Source organism: Poeciliopsis prolifica, unplaced genomic scaffold (assembly GCF_027474105.1).
Source record: "Poeciliopsis prolifica strain line A6 unplaced genomic scaffold, Auburn_PproV2 SCAFFOLD033, whole genome shotgun sequence".
Taxonomy (NCBI): domain Eukaryota; kingdom Metazoa; phylum Chordata; class Actinopteri; order Cyprinodontiformes; family Poeciliidae; genus Poeciliopsis; species Poeciliopsis prolifica.
Genome location: NW_026562408.1, coordinates 5,851,941 through 5,873,223, shown reverse-complemented (window position 1 = coordinate 5,873,223; position 21,283 = coordinate 5,851,941).

Sequence of the window (21,283 nt, the reverse complement as noted above, 5' to 3'; positions counted from 1 at the left end):
GGTTGTTGTTTTTTTCCAGAAATGCCTTTTAGATATTTTAATATAGAATATTTTGGAAATTAAATTATAATAAAGAAATCTGTAACCAATAAATGACAGCACACCATATAAAAAACAGATTCTATAATGTTGTTACTTCGAAATACAAACTTTTATTCCAGTCTTTTGACTCTTGTAATTGACTGTTTGACTGTTGAAACTGACTGTAATCAAAACTAGAGAGCTTTGGGAGAGTATTCATTTTTCTTTAGTTTATTCATATGAATGTATTTTTCTTACATCAGATTATTTAATCCATGGAAAGAGCATGGTACAACTGTAAATGTGTAATATTGAAGTACCCTTAAACAAACAGGTGGTGCAGTATTTATCAGAAAGTTTCTAAAATGTCCATGGTAACTCTGGAGGAGCTTGAAAGATTTGTAGCTCTGCTTGCATCTTTGTCAGAAGGGCAACCTCCCTACAAATCTGACCATATTGACATGTTAGAATGACCTAGTCAAAGTCCAGACCACAATTACTTAAAAAATATATTGTAAAATTTGAATATTTATGTTTACAGGTATCGTTTATCATCCACAACAACAGTTGAACTATGTTACCTGAAAGAATGGGCAAAAATAGTGGAGATATAACACATCTACAGTATATACACATTTATTAGAGGCATCCTACAAAACGTACAATTGTAATTACACTCTACAAAATAGTGACTCTGGAGTTGGCCCGGCATATTGGGGGGGCAGGAGGTGTTATGACAATTCTAAGGGCCCCTTTCTAATAAAGGGCCCTCCACAATTTATTTATTTATTTTTCGTTCATAGAAATTCAAAAAAAATGAGGCCCTGTCAATTACAAAATTAATCATATTATATTTTCGAAGATTGTTTTTAGCAGTAAACAATTAATGTTACCCCACCCAGACCAAAAAACACATCCATATTTGCCCTGAATCCTCCTGGAAATGTTTCATTCCTGCTTGACGGTGATGGTGTTCAGCAACAGTCAGGAGAAAACACGAACCACGGTGGCAGTATATATGCTACTAAGAAAAATAATGAAGTCAGGTTTAAAAAATAAAATAGAGGGAGAGAGGTGGGTAAAATGTGAAAATATCAACCATTTAGCATAATTAGCTTAGCTACAGACGACTGTTTGCTTCCTTTCAGTAGCATCTATGAATTAAGGAAAATAATTACCAAGATATTCATATATTTATCTTGTCTCTGTATCTTTTACCACTTAACAACAGATGAGTCAGTCAGGAGCAACTCTAACCCACATCCCTCCTGACCTGTCCTCTCCTGAGTGAAATTAAAGCTGCAGTATGTAACTTGTATAAATACTTTTTTTTTTTTTCACTTATTTGTTAAAACTGTCATTATATTGTGGCAATATGGTATGAGAGATAATCTGAAAAATCTATTTCCTCTGCCTTCTCTCAGTACTATCTAGAAACAACCAGTCAGTGGCTGGAGAGTTTTAGTGCTGTCAATCACAATCTCATGTGGCTGCTCATCCTCCTCCCCTTCACTCTGTGCTATGCTGCAGCTAGCATAGACTGTTGTAAATACATAGTCAAGTTAGCATAGCTACCAGATAAACGATTTTCTTGTAATTATATGTTGTTTCTCATTCAGAGGGGTTGTGAAGAAACAGATTTACATGATACAAACTACATTTTGTTTCAGAAAATGGTTAAAACCAAGTTGCTTTAAACCAACAGATCTGATTCATTGTAGGTTTTGGGCCAAATATTGACATCATTTTTGGATCATATATTAGGCTGAGGTCATGTACATAATTTCATGAATGACACATAAACAGATGTTTCATATATATCAATGGACGTATGTGACAGATAACCAAAAGTGAAAAAATACATTTGGAACTTGTTACAGAAACCCTCTTAGTGTATAATCTGCCTGTTATAGCAGCCTTATATTGAGATAATTTAGTGCTAAGTGAAAGAAATTCCAAGTCTTCCTTGTTTTCTTTTTTTGTTGGTGCTTACAAAAAAAAAAACAAGAGTGGTGAAATATATTTTAACTTCTTACTCTGATTATAACTGAAAAAATATCTTCATTAATCTTCCTCAAATTTTTACAAAAAAAGCAAAAAGCAGCTTCAGCAGCAACAAGGAGACTAACAGAATTACAGTAATATGACTTGATCATTTCAAAGTTGTCAGCCTTAAACTGGCAACTTATTTTTAAATGATTTATTTCAAAATAAAAGGTTTTGAAATGGCAGTGACCTTTTCGATGACTTTTTGCTTAAAATAGCTTGAAAAGATTTTTGAACTTCTCAATAATGACAGTATTCTCTTGACAAACTTTGAAAGCAATGAATATAATGGAGAGTTCAAATCACATCTGTGAGGGGTCATCCAACATTCATTTCCTTTCTTTGTTATATGACTGCTATTTAGAAACTTTACTTTAAGATTTTCCTTTAGAGATATCATAATACAGTTGTTCCATGAGCCATCATTAGAAAAAATTTTATCTTTTCTATTTAAAAGTGCTACGTAACTTAATTTCTTGTATCATAAATTATCACAAAGGAAATTAAATCAAGCAATTTAAGTTATTAAACCCTAACTGACTTTGGACTTTAAGTCACATCATTGTTAAATGTGGCATATGTGGGCAGCCACATTAGAAAAAAAGTACACTGAAATAATAGTGGGGGATGTATTTGCCTGTCGAATTTTTCACTCCCTGGAGTTTTGTCTTTAATCTTGTATTTTAATTAACTTTGAGAATTCATATGTAAATGACTTCTGTATTCATTAAATTAATAAACTTTGTATCTTATGTGCATAGACATCAAAGCGGGACAAAAAGTTTTAAAAAATCCTCAAATTGCACCCACTGAAGCAAAATTAAGTCATAAACAATTTCACTGATGTGTCTTCTGTTTTAATGGTAAAATTTTAAGTTTTGTGGTAAAGTTTAGTAAACATAATACATCATTATACTTGAAAATGTGAGTGTTTGCCTGATTGAATCCACAGTCTATCTTCTGGAAAGTTAGAATGTCGAGTTCTTCAACAGAAGATGAGAAATTTAAACTGGACAGCGCATCCTCTGCATGTCCCCACAGTGAAATCCCACCCACTAAAAGCTGAAACTCCATCCACAGGCCACAGAGAAACCATTGTTACCCCACTCCCATCCCACTGCAGTCTGTACTTTGTCAGAACCTGGTAACATGTCAAATCATTTCTACATTTTAGATGTGAATAACATTAAAACATTTGTTTTGCACTCAGATCGAATCTCACATTCCACCTCTGGATATAATAACACCAGTTTCTAATCAGACTCCATATGTTATTCGTTATGTGCGCTTTGTCAAACATTTTTCAGGCAGTAGCAAGAAGATCTCACACAACTATGAAACTGACTATTCACTACTGGGATTTTATCTTTCTTTTTACATTTACAGTCTTTACAGAGAGTTACACAGCTCAATGTTAAACTTCATTCAGTGATGATCCCCTCCCTCTCCATTTTGAGAGGGATGAATCAGTTTTCCAAAGGAAATGACTCGCTTAAAGGCAGAGATTGACATATCTGACTCTTTCATAGACACAGAGCAGACTAAGGAATGGCTCCAGTTATCTTGTCCAAGCTGAGATAAGCCATATTTACTTAAGCTGAACAGAAAAAATGCATCAACATTGCTAAAACAGTGGATGGTTTTCTGATGGCAAAGACAGCAAGCTGCAAGAAACAACAAAAAGAAGATATTCAAAAGCAACTGAATGTGTTTACATGAAAGTGTGAAGTAAAGTTGCTACGACACTGTTTTTAATAACATTTTGTATGCTGATGTGTCCAAAGATCTGGTTTGGATGAGTCTTGATGTGAAGTGTATTTAGTAGAACACCAGTTTTTGTTATGTTTACTACATGTGTTGTTTTTGATGTGTCACATGTTTTACACAGCCTGCATGTTGAGCTGATGGGTGTATATTTCGTACTGTTCAAGAATGAAAGTTCAATCCTCTGTCCGTACTGTTCAAGTGTTGAAATTTTTCAACAGGCCCAAAAAATAGTGTGCATTGCAATGTGAAATGCACAGGAAAATGTTGCTGGAGCGATATTACCGTATTTTCTGGACTATAAGTCGCTCCGGAATATAAGTCACGCAGCTATAAAATGCATAATAAAGAAGAAAAATACATATATAAGTCGCACTGGAGTATAAGTCGTATTTTTGAGGGAAATTTATTTGATAAAATCCAACACCAAGAACAGACATGTCATCTTGAAAGGCAATAAAAATAGAATAGAGGCAACAACAGGCTGAATAATTGTACGGTTTGCTATTGTTATATGACAGACAATAAACTGAAAAAGTGCCAAATACGTTAACATAACATATTAAGTTATTCAGATTCAGAATTACTAACATGCTAACAAGTTTACCAAACATCTGTGTCACTCCAAATCACTAAATCGAATGAAATCTTCATCTTTTGGTGTTGCTTGTAAACAACTCTGTTTACTCCGAAGGTAGAATAATACAGGCCTAGAGCGCCCTCTTGCAGTTTAAAGTGAAAATAACATTTGTGTCAGCTTGTACATTCCTGTACCTGTACATTCATGACAGGTTGCCTGTCCATCCCAGAGCCGAACAATATTGAAATATAGGTCAATTGACACGTTTTGGAAATTGGGAGAAAACTGTATCTACCTGAAGGAAATCCAGGCAAGCGAAAGAAGAATATATAAAGTCAGCAAAGAAAAGCCTCAGGTAAGATTTGAACCAGCCAGCATCCATTGTTAACTGTCAAAGGCCCAGTGCATTTATGCAGGTTCCTGAACTACTTTCCACTGTGCAGATAAAATAAACAGACATCATCCCACAAACCTCACATAAAGCAAGTCTATGTCTTCTCCATTTCGCTGTTTTTTCTGTTTCTTCCCCATGACAATTTTCTTGAATGGGCTGCATTTTAGAGGCTTTGAGTTAATCCACATCAGTGGTTTTGGCTTGGACTAAAAGTAGATGACTGACATCCCTTGTGCATTCTCCCTGGGCATGCTATGAAACATCCCAGGCTGAACATACAGTGCATTAGGAGTAAAATAAACTTACCCCACTATCAGCACCATCTCATCACAGCAGGTAAAACAACATGAACAGATATTCCACTGTTGTTCTGCAGCCTTATATCATACAGTCTCAATTACAGGAAACTAATTTGAAAACATTTACAGACATTTTCTGAAAGAATAACATGCAGCCCGAGTGATGTCAGGAGTGCCACGATTTCACTGCCAGGTGTACGAAACAACAAAGGATCTGATTCCAACGAGTTTTTATGCTACGAATTATTCCGCTCTCTCATCCAAAATCACAGACTTCCTTGTCTTTTTGCTTTGTGCAGCAACATTACAAATGAACCCAGTTTGTTCCTTAGCACAGTTTCCTCACCTGCTCCATTACTGCGCCTTGGAACTGTCAGTACTGCAGTGAGCTGCCATCTGGCCGCAGGCCAAAACAATGTAATTGTACCTCTGCAGGTGCTATACAGTCATATAAGTGAAACTGACATAATGTCAATGTTTATTTTTTTAGTCGAGTGTGGATGCCAACAAATCTTTTTTTTTCTACTTAGATATTTTCACTGCTCCTGAAAGTGAACAATGACTTCGGTCTTCATCTCTACAATTTGTGGCTTGTCTTGTATTAAAATAGTCACATTCTTGAGTCTCACATTTCTTTCTTTTTTGCCATTGCAACTGTACAGTCTAATTGCAACAAATAGCCAGCAAAATGTCCTCATTCATCTCAGATAGAGATTATGTCAATAGAATGTAATAATAGTGTCAGAATTTAACAATGAGATAACTTGAATTAGAGAGCAAGGTCAAGGTATTGATGGAGGTTAGATGCCAAATAGATTTCGTAAAGTTAGCTCATAATTTGTTTTTATGGCTTTTTTAACATTTAGAAGAATATTTAAAATAGAAACATGCAGGCTGCAGATTATAGAATTCCACCAAAAATGATAGAACTGGCTGCCCACTATCACCTTTTTCTGAGATCCTGAAAAGCAGAAAATGCATAACAGATTTTTAGTTTGGACATGCTAACTAAAAAGCATCTATTACATATCTATTTACATTTTTAAGTTTGTTTGAAAACACAAGTAATATCATTGTCTCTAAGGCAGTATGAGATGAGTTGGTTTTTAGTCATTACAGTCATCTGCCATTGTCATCTGACACAAATACATATTCAATAACGTACAAGTTTATGTTCAAAATTCTATATTTCAATAACTTAATTTACTAAACTGTTTTAAAACAATTCTCTGTGACTTTGAATTTTCTGCTGACAGCTAGTAAAATATGTCATTTAGGATTGCATCATTAAATCAGCTTAAAAAAAACATTTGGATCAAAAAATGTGGTCTTAATAAATGTATGTTAAACACCTTTTTTAAGCTAGTTATTAATCAGACAATCTTTAAGGTTTTGTAAATCTGACATAATAGTCTTCTGTGACACTTCTTTACACAACTTATTTAGTGTATTGAGTGAGAATATTTCTTTATGCAAGTCTTGAGCAAAGCGTAACTGTATAAAAACATTTTAGTGTCCATGTGTGACCGTTACCTCTGATTTTTCAAATGTACAGTGGACATCATGAACACTCACACTTTAGAGCCTTGTCATGAATTCCATTTCTGGTGCTTTATCCAAATTATCTTTGCTTACTCAGATTACAAAATTGCCAATCTGCCAGAAGACATTTTGACATTCAGTGACTTATCCTACTGACACAAAACATAAAAAAAAATCTATATTAAGATTACATTTTCTAGGTGAGATGTAAGGAGATAGCTAATACAACACTACTATGAGCAAACACATCAATCACTGTACGACATTTTTCCTGGGAAGGACATGAATGAAGAAACAACAAAATCAAAATATGTGGTTTGTTCAGAATCCACTGGAGCAAACTGAAATAATTCTAATATTAATAATTCCTTATATTTTAATATCCCACATTTCCACCTTTCTTTTGTGGTCATGCAGAGGGCTTAGTTCTTTTGGATGAAATTATAATTTATTGCGGAAGGAAGACATGACCCTAAAGGCCTGTGCTAACTGGACCTGATCAGACTTCATTTGTTTGGCTTCCTCATTGTACACACACACACATGCAGATGGAAGAACCACAAGTTAACATCTGCAGAAACCAACAGCAAGCCATATGGTTTGATTTGTTACACTCGCACCCTTGCTGATTTACTGGATTTTTAGCTAACACCTCTTCCTCTGTCTCAGTTAAATCTGGCTCTCTGGGGAATATCTATTGTAACAATGACTTTGTAATGACTCACAGCTTTCACCTTATAAAATTAAATTGATATAATAATGTAAAATAATATTTCCTCATGTAAACACTTTATTCCTTTTGTGGTGAAGTAAAGTCACAAGGACTCACTCAAACTTTACTGTCCCAAATTGAATTTAAATTTCTGATTTACAACTTTAAAGACCGAGAGAGCAAGGGGGGAAAAATGCTAATCCTAACAAATAAGTCAGTAAGTATATTTAACTCTCGTTAATGGAGTTCCTCACTCAGAATAGGATACAAAACTCAATCCTATGGTTGTTAGTGTTTAACCTGATATCAATACTATTTCTATAAATAATTTTTAACACAAAAATATAGAGTCTTAACCCTCCAAAATATGGAATATTTAAAATGAACTTACCTTTAAAAGTATTTTTTTGAAGACTCCTGAGGTAAATTGCACAGAGCTTTACTTACTAGTGAATATTATTCTTTCCAGGACTTTGAAATTTTAATTAGATGGTCAAACTACTGAATATTTTAATTTAAATATATTTTCAGAATAAATTTATGCTTTTTCACAATTTTATCTTGAAAAAGCAGTAAAGAAATTACTGGCATGTTTGACAAACTAAAATTCTTTTGGACACCTGTTGACCCTAAGATGCCACTCTAAGCATGAGTAAATGCCTAACACTTGGTTTTAACATTTTAATAATTTAATCAAGTTGATCTATTGATCTTTATTTCCACTGAGCATTTAAAGAATGCCTTCATGCCTTTGATACAATATATTTTTATTCCACCTGGTCGACTGTAAACACTAAAATCTAACAAACAAGTCATTCTATCTAATGAGTAAGTTTACTTCACCACTTTGTAACATGGTCTCAGCTGTTTTGTGAAGGCTTCAACATCACTTTAAATCCAGGTTAGTTTATGGATGTAAGGTCACAAAATATTTGCTTTTAAAAAGCTCTGTATGTTTTGCTCTAGAAATTCTCGAAACTTTTTTTTCTACTTACACGTAAAATCTCCTACATCTAGCTTGTAAAACAACTTATCAACTGTAGACCAAACCACACAGATATAGTTACATAAAATGTATGACTTCTATAAAACTTTGAAACAAACCTGCACATGGCAGAAATCCTTTAATCCATGTAACAGAAGTACCACAACTGGTTGTGTGACAGTGGTAACACTGTTCATGACCTGCTAAGCTTTCTTACAGTAGAGGTAATGTTTATATGTCAAAATAGAGGTCTGTTTACAAAGCTAACCAAGCTTATTACCACAGCATGTTTTACTGCTCAATGTCAGAGTACTGTGCCAGAAAAGCGCAAGAACAAATGTAAAACAGAAGTATACAGTAAAATTGTTGCTTTTTTGCTTTTAAATATATAGCATGCTTTTTTCACTTTTGTAGTATGTATCCTTGAAAGTTTCATACAGCCATACAACGAGCTTGTTTGCTTTACTCTAAACACAGACATCTGCAGGTTGAATTTCCAAGTGTGAGCCAGCTCCTACTCGAACAGAAACCTTGGAGGAGTTTTCTGGCAACAAAAAGATGAAAGCTGGAATGCTATTCGAGTATCACTGAGTTCATATGACATATTGGAAGACGTGAAAGACACTGCTGGGAACATGAACATTTCGCTGAGCATTTGAGTTTTACTGTTCCACATTAGTTACTGGGTGTGTTGAAATCTTTGTGAGAAAGTGTGTTTTTCATTTCAGAGTTGTATTTTGTAACTTGACAAGCTCCGTCAGCAGTGTCATAATCACCTGCAAGTAATTCATGCTTCCACTTCAGAAGGGCTATGTGGGGTATCCTGCTTATTCAATTTTACACTGAGCCAATTCTTATCTGCAAAATGTCACCACAACAAAGAACAGAGGAGTAACACTTAGATGTCAAAGTGGGAATATGCATAGTGTGATGATAACTATGGCCCTGAATCTGTATCAGAACTTTTAAAACAACAGAACTCTGAAAATAAAACTTGTATAAAAATGTTACTATTTATTTGTTTTGCTCCCAGTCGAAACTTAAACCATGCTCCCAGTTATTTTTACAGCAAAGAATCATTGTGGCTTTGTGAAACATTTCTTTTGACAGTCACTCTCAAGGTTGCCAACTTTTAACAAGACAGTGGCCTGAGCCTCCTCAGCAGTGATGCCAAAACCCAATTCTTGTTTTGGAGAGATTGTTGGAGCAACATCACAGTAATATCTAGCGAACAAAGAATGTCAACACTTACACCTATTTGTTCATGTGGAGTATGTCTTTTGTACTTCGTGCATCTTTTTTCATTTTTATGAATAATGTGTTAAACTCTCTCTTCACATTTTTAAGACAGATTTATAATGAACAAAAGCAAATAAATAATAATTCCAAACCTTAATAAAAGGTTAGGTAATGCACATTCTTTTCAAGCTGAAACCAGATGTTCACATACATGTAGTTTTAAATCTGACCAAACTTCTCCTGTTTTAGGTCAGTTGGGATTACCAAAAATATTTTTGTTTGTTATATGCTAAAATGGTGGGCAAAATCATCTTTGTTGATATATTTTTATAAATGCTTATAGGCAGAATTTCTTCTGAACTTTTTGACTTGGATCAAATGTCTTCTTGTGTGTCCTTCATAAACCTTTCACAATACTTTGTCGGAAACTTGAGTTATTCCTCCAGACAAAACTGTTGCAACTGAGACAGCTCTTTATGTCACCTTACTTGGACACATCTTCACCTCTCACTGAAAGTGTTTCATGGGATTCCAGGGTTTTGCGTTGGTCACTCAAACATGTTAACTTTATTGTCCTTAAGACACTCTGCAACTAACTTGACTTGTTGCTTAGGGTCTTCTAGTCTGGAATACCCACTTGTGTCCAAGCTTCAACTCTTGGCAATCTTCTGGTGTTGCTTCGATATTTCAACATGATGTTCTTTCTGTCAAGTATTTTTTTAACATAGTTTATTAAATAAAAATGAACTATTTGATAAGTAAGAAATTATATTAAGAACATCCCAACACTTTAGAATCAAACTCTGTGCAATCTTATTGGAACTCAGCTGCGTGTGTTACGGATGATATCATTTTAGTCCGCTTTCTCAGTATCATTTTTCTTTGCCTATTAAATGTACTCTGCAACCATGTGTTTACAATATAGTCAAACCACTACCTCAAGTTTACTCCTGCTTATGGCCAGGATACCCACTGGGGTTAACATCTGGACTGTGTTGTGGCCCCTACTGATGTGAAAACGATGTTTCATGGGTCCCTCAACAACTCTTTCTCAAGCTGATACTGATGAATCCCAGCATAGTTATCTTGGAATATACTCAGCATTGGAGAAGAAAGGCATCTTTTGCTGGAATAACCTGGTTATGGAGTCAATTCAAAATGAATGTTTATTTCATTTCTTTGGCACCAATCATTGTTGAACCTAAGACTGAACAACTAAAACCAAAAAACTGTAGATTCTCTTTATCTGCTTCTCACTTCATTCCAATGTGACCAACATTCTGTATCAGAGAAGACTAATTTGACTAATTTTACAGTTTTCTGGAATTCAGCTTTTAATTTTCTCATCAAATGAAGTCTTTCTTGAACTGGAAATTGTGACATGTATTTTATGGAACTGCATAACTGATTAGTTTTATTGTGGTGAGTTTTTGTTCCGTGAGCATGTGGAGATACTTAGTTTCTCCATTATTAAAGGCCAACATATTTTTTTGCCTTTCTTTATTAGATTTATTTGAACGTTAAAGGAATCAGAAATATCAAATGTTTTTATTCTCCCACAACCATTTTTCCATTTTTTACATATTCTACACTCCATTGTAGTTTCAACTACCTCCTTATGTTGCATTTTTCCTTATATCTAATGAGACAAAATCTCAATAGGTTACAAAAATACAGAGCATAAACATGTTATCATTAGCTTAGTTCTTCAGCAAAACTGCTCCATGTGCAAAATGTTGTCAACATGAGCAAAACTTGAATTTGCTGATAATTCTAATTGTATGTTTTGAGTCAGATGCATGCGTAAACATCAAACTTAATTCTGCAGAAACACTTGTTAGGACAACAAAAAAAGCATAGAAAACACTGTAAGTAGAGAATTGGGGTAAAGTCTTTAAAAACCTGAACCCTCTACCAGCCCAAAAATACTAATAATCATATGCATTCATATGCACAGTGAAAACTCTCTTACCACTACTGCTGTGGGTACAGCCAATCAGCCACAAGGAAAATAAATGGCTCTTCTAGATTGACTGCTTTGCTAATGCCAGCCTATAGCATGTGAAGTAGCATCTTAGCAAGGTATTTCAGCTTTCAAGATGCATTTTCTTCAAACTATTTCAGACACACTCTTCCAAATATTCCATGAATAAATACACTTTCTGAAAATAATTTGGAATAACGTCCACAGAAAAATCCACCAGAAGGTGAATCAACAAATACTGAAGTACCCTTAAATGAGGTCTTCTATTTTCCTTTAGTTGGCAAATTTTGAAAAGTGGGTCATTTATTAATACTTAGGAGTTATTATGCTAAGGGTTTGAATAACTCCAATGTAAGTTCAGTTCATTCAATGGGCAACTTCTGTTGTTTACTATTGTAAAAAAATTCATTATCCTTATGTGCTTTTACTTCACCTCCTACCTTCAGAGAACTTACTAAGACCAAAATAATGGCTCACTGTTGCTTTTCAAAAAGTGATTATAGTAATTGTCCTTTGATTACAGTAAAGTTTTAACACTTTAAAAAACATGGAAGCAGACATACTTTTAAATTGTTAATCAGTATGCTGAGATGCATGTTTTCAGGGTGCAAGAAGTGAACATGCATGTTTGAACAGGTCACTGGGGTGAACTCCGACAAGCACAAAAGTCAATCAATCACTCTATTACATTTATTTTCGCCAGTAATTTTGTGAGTGCAGGAACTTGAAAGAAACCTTAAAGCAGTGCTAAATCAAATTAAATCCAATACAGATGTTTGGCTGTGAAAAGCTTCACACAAGGAGAAGAAGAGAACACCCAAAGCTGTTAGAGGTTGTACTGCAAAGTTGTACATATGAATTTATATATTTTATCAAGCTGTGCAGTAAATTTATTGTAGATATAAGCATTTCTGGGTGAAATTCAGAAAAAGCATTTTAAAGAGACAGTCAAAAGTATGTAAAAGAAAAATATTTATAAAAACATTTCCCTTAAAGCCACAGCTTAGTTACATTTATTCAGCCTAAAGTGTTAGGAGCAGTTTACTTTTGAACAAGCATGTGGTATTTTGTCTTCAGACAAAAATCTGCATGAATTACCGAAACTGTAAATCAGTTCACAGTGTAATAAAATTCTTTATATGCTTGATCTTGTAGCAGCCTCATAAATCATCACTTCAAGTAGAGCTGGGCCAGACATGAGAGGAGCAGATTTTGATGAAAGTGAGGTCAAGATAGGGATTTCACTGTGCAGACAGTTGTGAAGTTTGGATAAGGGAAAGACTGCATTTCCAGCTGCCTCTGGCAACAAAATATCAGGCTCTTGGTGAGATCTGACCCAGTTGTTAAACAGAGGAAAGACATGTTCAAACCTAACCCTCCACTTGAAGTTCCCTCAAACAACTTCAAGTGTTAAAAAGCTATTGCTTCACCTTCTGAACAGCCAGTATTTTTAAGATGTGATCTTGTTCAAAGTAGGATTTCAGCCTATTTGAAACAATCCATTTTTTTCTGTAAATATTTTATAACATTCTGTTTTTATTTTTTCTTTGCCAGAAGTTGCAGCAGTATAAGCAAACATACACAAACCTATTTACTTTTTTTTACCCTCTACAGACAAGTGTAAGCAAAAATTACACGTCATCTGCAGAAAGATAAATAGATCAGTTGGTGCATTCATGGTTTGAGGCATCAGAAATCCAATGACAGAACACAAAGAATAATTCAACAGACAAAATTACTTCTGCTACATGTATTTCCTTTTGTTCGACAATGATTATTTGTGAAGCGTACAATGTGCTCAATAGCATTGAATGTTAAGAAAATTAGCAGGTTTTGTAGTTTAACAAATGCAGTTAATTTATAACTTGCATTGGCCTGTCATACCTGTAACACGGGAGTTTATGAATCTCTGACACTATGAGATTGTTTTCTGTTTTTGGCTTTGAAGTTTTTTTATATTGACAAAACTATTTTTTTCTCTACTAAACTCAAACTGAGTAAGTAAAAAACTACTAAACAAATTCAAAGTACAATTGTAACATTAGTTTGTAATTGAAGCAATGTTAATACTATCATTAGAACATGTATTAAAACTATTGTGAAATAGCATAAGTTTTCAAAAATACATTCATACACAGCAATGTTATGCTATGACAGGGGAGGATTCTTAAAGAGTCTGACTAATGTCAAAATAAAAGCAAAGGTGTGGGATGATATGCTTCTTTCTCGTCTATGTAAATATCAAAACCAGCTTTAGACATTAGCTCATAACCCCTATAAATCATTGTAACTCAAAGAAACCGTTTAGTTTATGTTTTGGCTTGACTCATAACAATCTTCTCTGAATTGAAAAAACATTTTCAGCAAAAGCATTATAGTAACATGACTCATGATATGGTTGGGCTTAAATAAAGGCCAGTGGTTCAGCGTCTGAGATCCTGACATGTAAGTTTTATGCTTCGTATCAATTATGTGTATTCAAACAAGACATTGGGGAAGTCATCCAAAAGATCTGAACTATACTCCTTCTACCACAACTAAATATATAATTCTTTCTTGTTTTCAATACAAGATATTGGCAGAAACCAAGAGCGTGATGTTTAACATTAGTGCCTTAAAAAAGGCACCCATATTCCTTTAGGGTGTTTATATTTTATCACATCATCACTACAAAATTCTCTCTATTATACTTTGATTTGATGTGGTAGAACACAAGGCTGTACATATTTGTGAAGGACATTGGTACATTATTTTCAACAGTTTTACAAATCAGGATCTAAAATGTTTGCATTTCTCTTCAGCTCTGATTCTTACAACAGTAAATAAAATCCTGCATGGAATCCTGCTTGGAATTGAGCCCTTTCTCAATCTATCTTCCAAAAAATAGAAAGAGTAAGGCACAATTGGAAACCCATCGAGATTTGACTGTCAATCTAAACTGTCTGGAAAACAATAGTTTTCCGGACAGTAGGCACCAGGTAACTCTAGTGTCTAGACAAACTGAACTCATCTGTAGTTCACATGGGAGAATTTCTTGAAAAGATTTGTCACAAGTCTTTCAGGGACATATTGCAAATATATGAAAGAATATGAGTCACATTGGATCAGAATTGAACCTTTTGGTCTAACTGCCAAATACAACATCACCCTGTACACCATCTCCATGGTGAAAAATGTATTATTTTCTTCAATAGCTGGTCAAAACTGTTGGTAAGATAAGTGAATCTAAGGCATTTTGAAAAATACATCTCTTTTCATATCCCAAATATGCAACACTTTGTGTTGAGCTAGCTCATTCTTTCTCAAGCAAGTGCATCAAAGTGTGCGGTTCCAGAATGACAAAGTACACAACATTAAAATTGCATGAATAATTTTCTCAGGAATTGGAAGAGAGATAATTACAACATTTTCCACTGATCAGTTTGAGGCAGTTTCTCAGGCATGCAGACCAGATTTCCAGCTCAAACAATTGTGGAAAGTAAAAAAAGGAGTGAGGGAGAAAACTAGTCACAGCCTTGGAAAACAGAGGACATGTGTTCACTTACTGGCCTGCCATGTGTTTCCTTTGGCCAAGACCTCATGCTGTGTCGTCCCACATAGACCCACACACCATACATGTCAGAAATGATTCCAGGAAATATTTGTATACCTTCTTTAACTATTGTCCTTTTGGTCAAATGGACCAGAGTCATTGTTGAACGTGTGGCTCTATTTCCAGTTTAATGCCCGTGAAACACTGAAACACATCCAAAATTTGTCAGAACAAAGATTTAATAGAAGGCTGGAAAAATAAAAGCCGTATCCAAAGCAGCTTAATATCAATTTATTTGAATCATTTTAATGTGGTTCCCTGTAAAACCCCAAGATCTATTTCCAAACATCTCCAAAACTTTGTAGCCTGTAGTTCTTGTTATTCAGATTTCATGGTTTGTGTTTAAAACTCCGAAGACCAATTGACAACAGCTTTTAGGATGTGTAAGCTTAAAACAAAGTCATGAAAACTGGGCTGACCTTAAGGTCAGCAGCTGCAGACTTTCACTTTTTTCTGTTTTTAAAGGTCTCTAAAAGGGATTTTACTGTATGATGTACTGTATGCACATACACCACTGTACAAATACACTAGTGTATGTATGTACACAGTGGTGCAAGTACGCCACTATGTGCACCACTATTTGTACTGTATGAACAGTGGTAGCACTTTTGCCGTGGGGCAAAATTATCCTCAGTTCGAGTCCTGATCTGAATTGCCTTTTGTCCTGTCTGTTGCCCTGCAATGGACAGGCAACCTGTCCAGAGCTGACATCGCCTCTCTCGTGTTGACCACTAGAGATAGACACCAGCGCCTCTGGTGACCTCACTAGGAAAATGCTAGGAATAAGCATTTAAGATAACAGATGGATAGATGGAAACAGTTTTAAATCTCTCTGTAACAAATAAATTGTGTAACACTGCTTGTTCCTTTTGTTTTCAATGACATGACTCACTTTCTTTTTCTTGCCAGCCTTTAACATCAGACAGTAAATGACTCATCAAACTAAGGAAGAAACATATTTATTTCATTGAAGCGATAATTGGGTTGTCATGAAAATGCTCTAAACTGATGCTTATTATTAATTCTTATTTTTATTCATACTGGTGTTTTTGTTATGCCTGTTTTTATGAGTTTCTGAAAGTTTTCAATTATTTCCAAAATGCCAGAATGATTAAAAAATATATAAATCATAAGGAGTCTAAAATTTCTGCTGTTCCAACATATGGCAGTTTAGAGTCTTTTCTTCAGTTTTCTGCCGTGTGGTCTTGTAGTTGGAATTTTCACTAAAACTCCCACACACTCCAAACGTCTTTGGACTGTTCCGGTACGACCGGATAAGATGCTTTCCTCAGCTGGAGAGAAGCAATAGACCCTCAGCTGCAGGTTTGCATTGGCCTACTGTACACTGCTAGTAATTCCAGAATTTGTCAGTGCCTGGATTAAGGTTGAAAATACATTTACCTATTGTTTTATTTTAACAAAATGAAAAAATCACCTCCAGCCTTGGCTGCTCCTTGTGTAACTTTAATCTTCCATCCTGGCCCATGATTAGGAGGGCTTTGTGCCTTCCTTTGACTTAAAAGAAATTTGATTTCCTGATTTGAAACATTGAAATTGGGCCTTTGTTTCTTTGTTTCTTCTGCTCTTTCTAACCCTTTGTCTTATACACTTCATCTCCATTAAGCCATTCATAAACATTCTTAGGTTGCTGGACTGAGAAATATTTTGTATGACAAGATGAGCAGATGTGTGGTTACACCAAGTGTTTGCTAATCCCTGCTGTCTTTTAAAACCATCTGGATGAAAAATGGTCATCGTACTGTGTATCAATTACATTTAAAAAAAACTTTCTGAAAGTGAAATATTCATAAAGCAGACTCCTTTACTGATTGAATGAATGATTGTGTAGCAAATCAATTAAACCTGCTTGTTTATTGTACTTATACAGTGGAAGTACATCCAAGTCTATCAGCACCCACATCATCCCAAGCCAGTGGATGTTTGTTAGGTTGGAAATAGTCTCTCATTTCGTTTCTTTTTTATTGGCTCCAGATCTTCATGTTTCCCCTTTGCATATTCTCAACGATACTTTGAGACATTTTTGGGATGACTTCCACTACTAATGTTCACTTTTGTTTATCTAGCAGCTCTTGTGTTTTGATTCTCCTACAGTACCATGCAGAAGTTTATTTTTTGAAGAATGATAACACATGGCAATCTCAAAACCAGGATTCCTGACAGCACAGGACAACGTAAGCCTCAAGAAGGAAAGAAGAAGGTGAACGAAAGGTAAAAATGAATGAAATCACTGATGACTATGAGATTTACTCTCATATTTGCCATCAATAATATATATAATATATGTATTAAAGTACATATTATGTATACTATTAAACAACATTATATGTAGCTGCACAACAAAATTTTTTTTTGAATTTTAGATAAAAGAAACCATAAATGATATGATCCATAATTTCTCAAAATTGACTTCTTTTTTGTGGTTGATTTCTTCCTCAAGTATTTTAGGATGTGTTACTGGCACTGTTCTTGTAGAATGAATTTTGAGTTCAAATATTTTACTTGTTTTTCATGTGTTTATTTTCTAAGTACGTCAGCCAGCCTGTGGTCCAAAAGTTTCACAAAATGTCACAAGATGTCAGCCATCAGGTAGGAATTACAGCCGTAGTTGTAAAACTAAGTTTAATTTTTGATGCAAAAACGGATAACACATCTGGAGTAAAAACTTCTCACCAAACCTGATCAGCATTCTTCAACAAATGGTTTAACTCTGAAAATGTTCAGTAAGTGAGTGAACTTACAGTCAGATAAGCAAAGATGCTGACATAAACCACAGCATAAATGTTTGTGCTGAAAAAAATAGAAGAAAAGATTAAAAATGGGCTAATTTTCTGATTAGACAGAGCGAATAACTGGAGGTCTTTGAACCAAAGACCATTTGTATATTTAAACACAGTACTTTCAACTCTGCACTTGTCATTTTTGTCTTAGTTGTCTGCATCTCAGTTTAAATCTGCAATCTCAAAGACATTCCTACATAGAACTCAAATCTGAAATCAAGATTGACTATGAAAATAAACTCCATGCAGACCATTAAAGAGAGAGTCTTTTGTCTCCCCATTGCTACCAGCCAGCTCACTGTGGTTTTCAGATATTTCCTCCACGGTGTAATCTTATAACAAGACCAAACAGCTCATTGTTTGGAACAAAAGCTGAATCATAAAATTAATCTGCAGTGTCCAAAATGAGAGCTACAATTCCCTGAACACAAAACTGAACTGCACACAACAGACCTCCAGGCATAAACACTGCAAACTTGGGGTTTCTGCAAACACATTTGTACTCCTCAAGGCCGAATGGTGGGGAAACAGCCTGAACAATTTATAACCCTGCTCTAAACAAAACCCTCCATATTTGTTCATGTCTTTAACTGTGTTTCAGTGCCCAAGACTTTGTCTCTCTATTTGGTATCAATATTATAAAAATCAGAATTTTGTGGTGTGCATATGCATTCAGCCCTGTTTACTCAGTAGGGTTAGGGCTTTTTTATTTATCTTTTTTTTTTTCCTCCAGTAGGTAGACAGGAAGGAGGGCGAGGAGAGGGGGGAAGACATGCAGCAAAGCTTGCTGCATGTCTTTTTGACAAAAATATGTTTTGCTGCATTCATTTTGCAACCCTTCAAGGACTTGCTGCTGAGAAGAATCATCACAGCATCATGCCACATACAGTGAGTCGGTGCAGTGTGGATGTTCACCAAACAGCATCTTGTTTTATGGCCAAAAATCTTAATTTTGGTCTTATCTGACCAAACAACTTTCTACCACTTAACAAAGGAGTTCTCTTCAACAGTGGTTTTCTAATTACCATTAACAGTGGTTTTTTTATTACCATTCTCCGAAAAAGCTTTGCTGGTTGAAAAACTTGAGCAACAGTTATTGTATGTAGCGTCTCCCCCTGTTGTTTGTAGCTCCTTCAGTGTGGTCATAGATGTAATTTGGCCTCTCTCATTAGTCTGCTTCTTCATAGTTTATGAGGATGGTCTGATCTAGGCATATTCACACAGGTGCCATATCTTTACCATTTTGTGGTGATGAATTTAATTGAACTTCAGGAGATCCTCAGAGCCCCAGAGATTTTTCCAATAGCTTTTTGTCTGATTTGCTTTTCTTCTTTTGTTTTCAGGGCGTAATGGTGAGATATGCTGATTACTTCCTTCTGTAAATGTACAAAGCTAGTACAAAAAAAAAATATCCAAAAGAACTAGAGATGGAACTGAAAAGTGGCATTGCAAAGAAAGTCTTGGAGCTCAAATGAGCAAAACAAAATCTCTTTGCATTCATTGCTTCAGATTATTATCCATAATATCTGGCATGGCTTACCTTAATATGCAAAATTAACACCTGGATCAGTCATTCCAAGAATCTGATTTTAATAGTATTAGAATCTGAGAATCATGACATTCCCCTTTCCCCGAGTGTTAACTTGTAAACACTCTCACACAGCTGCAAAACTTGCCTTCCCATCTGAGAGGGAAAAAAATTGTTTTTTTGTTCTCCCAGAGTTTCACAAACCCCACCTGTTGAGGTAAATAAGGCATGGGGGAACAATACATTGAGGGAAAAAGAAAATCCATGGCTCTTCCACTCCAACATATGCTTAACTGCTCTATACAGACTCAAAGTGTATTAGATAGTGTTGATCTAACTGCAAATTAGAAACTAAAGTATGTTTTTTCTATTCAGTGCTTCTTTTAATTGAGTATTTAATATGATTTCATAAATGAACTGGAAGAAGTACATCACAATAAAATACAAAATGCATTAAAAAAAAGCTTTAATCTTCAGACTTGAAAATAAAAAAGGAAGAAAAATAGGGATTATTTGATAAGCTTTAATCGACAGCTGGAGTAAACATTATTACTTTTTGTCCTAATATTAAGGAGCCAACAGTAAACATTTAGCAAGTTCTGTAAAAGCAAGACCTAACGAGAATGAAAGATTCCTTTGTATCACAGGTCATCTTGACCACAGACATGCACTTTATACAGCAATAAGTGAGTGCCTTGGTTTTGAAATCCTCATTTTTGGCCCGTGAATGGAAAAATGGTCCTAAACCCAGTACTTCTCTGACTTGCTCAGGCTTATATTTAGTCATATTTAGGACCCTTGTATTAGCTGAACAGCTGTTTTTGATTGTGTCAAATGTAGACTGACGCTCAAAGGAGATCAAACTTTCTTAGTAATGGTTCCCACATTTTGGAACAAGTTACCTTCCAAATGTAATTTTTATGGACATTTGACTTAAAAAGCCCTTTACAGTTCTTGATCTGCAAAGGGTTTCATATGAATAAATAGCTGAAGCCAACAGAGGCCAGTGTCCCTGTATATCTGGTCCTGGCCCTGTCATTGTTCCTCTACTGAAGAAATAATCATAAATTAATTTCTCATAATGATATTCACTGGTACAGAAACCTTAACGAATTGGCTCCTTGGAACTAAATAATTTTTGTCTTCACAGTTTTGCTTCTGCAATGAATTCAAAATTGCACTGTTAGTTTCAGCTATGAAATATTAATCTGAATTGTTTTGTTTTTTTATATGCTGGTTGGTGTTTTGTTTTAGTTTCACTCTTTTTATTTGTGCTCCCTTGAAAAACACTAGGCCCACCTTGACATTAACATATTTTCAGAGATACCACTTTCATTTCATATCAACAACTCTTTGGTTAAGTAAAAATCATCTTAAAGTTACATCTGCATTTGATGGGATTAGCTGTATATCTTATACATACTTTATCATTTTACATTGGTTTCAAATGGATTTTACTAATAAAATGAATTTCAACTTTGTTTAGTTCCAGTTCAAGAATTTTCTCTGCTACTCATAAAATTGTTTACAGTGTTAGAGAAGTTAGGTTGTATTAACTTCAAATGAGAGGTCAGAGATCACCTTTCGGAATCACCTGATTGTTAGTGTCATTTATTTTTCATTCATCCTAAAGTACAAGAAGGTAAATGAACAACATTGCAAAAATCGTTTTCATTTGCTACACATGCAGCCATGACACCTTGTGAAATCAGGACAGAAAACAGATGAAAATGCATTGCATCAGCCTGCTCAGTAACTATCTGCCTGCCAAGCATTTCGCTTCACAGGAGAAAGAGATT